At 41.2% G+C, this 1,473-nt stretch overlaps 1 long non-coding RNA gene across 1 annotated transcript; it reads left to right on the forward strand.

Moving 5' to 3' along the window:
• Positions 1 to 279: 279 nt before the first annotated feature.
• On the forward strand, positions 280 to 608 carry LOC124890858. Its single transcript, XR_007049414.1, has 2 exons — positions 280 to 401; positions 498 to 608. It is a non-coding gene; the product is annotated as an uncharacterized LOC124890858 (long non-coding RNA).
• Positions 609 to 1,473: the final 865 nt, after the last annotated feature.

Below are 1,473 nucleotides of genomic sequence, written 5' to 3' on the forward strand. Positions count from 1 at the left end.
AGTGCGAGAAAGTAAGTTAACAGTTTTAGCTTCTTAGCATGGATTTCTTTTGTTTGGAATTCCAAAAATATCCTGGTAGATATAATTAATTGTGACTGTTGCGTAGGCAAGCAATCACGAAAAGTGCTATTGGAACGCATAATCTTTCACAAGAAAACCAAGCTATAAAAAGACAGAAACTAGAAGGCAGAAAATCCAAACCGGTGAATTTTATCTTTCAGATCTTATTTGGATATGCATAATATCACTTTTTATCTGACCATGCTTATTCTTTCCTCCGAACACGGTAAATTCTTAATGTCAAACCCTAGAATCTGCCGCACAAAGCCAAAGTTGGAGTTGCTAGCAGTAGTTCCACCTTGTTTGCTTTGACTGCAGAAGTTTATAAGCAAGACAGAAAGGTTTGTATGACAATATTTTCCTTTTCATGCATTTTGGAATATACAGAAATTTTGGATGTTGTGAATCTAACTTAACATTGTTTCTACTCTCTTAAGATGTATGCTCGGGAACCAGTTCCTCCATTCGTTTCAATAGCAGAAATGATGAAAAAGTTCCAATCTAGCACCAGGGAGATGTCACTGCCTCCCATGAGCAATTCAACTTCACAGGATGATCCAGCTAGAAAGATGCAGAGGAAGCATAAGCTTATATTGACCAGGCCTAAAGAACCTGAATTTGTAACAGCGCAATGTGTTCGTCCAACAAGAGTAAAGAGTTCAGCTGAGCTAGAGGAAGAAATGATGACCAAAATTCCCAAGTTTAAGGCTCGCCCTCTAAACAAAAAGGTAATATTCTTTGTTATATATATATATATATAAAATACTTTGACACCCCTTAGTGGAAATCTTGGTTCATCCACTGGTTCCCTCATTCCATGATTTTTAATAGTGTCTTTGATTTTACCTTCCACTTTTATCTTGAATATTTTGCCACAAAAAAACCAAAATAAATCACAATTCCAATTTTTTCTCTTCTTTATCCCAAAAGAGGTTATGTCGGCCACGCTGAAGTAATCCTGGGTAGCCTGGTAAGGTCAGCGGGTCCATTTGAGTGGTCAAATGACCGAAACGGCGCAAATATGCTATTTTTGGGCCAAATTAATGGGTTTTAGCCCACAATTGTCTGGTTGGGCTTGGTGGCCCAATCGGTGGCCTCCTGACCGTGTGTAGAGAGGGTGAGGATGTCCTGACAGGGTCGACAGGGCCATTTGGGTGGTCAAATGGGTAAAATAATGTGAATAGCCCTTTTTGGGCCAAATCGGTGGGTGTTAGCCTACGATTATTTGGGTAGGCTCGGTCTTCGAGGGTGGTTTGGACTGAAACTCACCCTGCGACCGCGTATGGAGGGGGTGAGGATGGCATGATGGGGTAGGCAAGTCATTTGGGGGTCAAACAGATGAAACAGCGCGGACGAGCCGCTTTTTGGCCAAATCAGTGGGTGTTATCCCATAGTTGTCTGGATAGGCATGGA

The sequence above is a fragment of the Capsicum annuum genome, unplaced genomic scaffold (assembly GCF_002878395.1).
Source record: "Capsicum annuum cultivar UCD-10X-F1 unplaced genomic scaffold, UCD10Xv1.1 ctg26163, whole genome shotgun sequence".
Taxonomy (NCBI): Eukaryota; Viridiplantae; Streptophyta; class Magnoliopsida; order Solanales; family Solanaceae; genus Capsicum; species Capsicum annuum.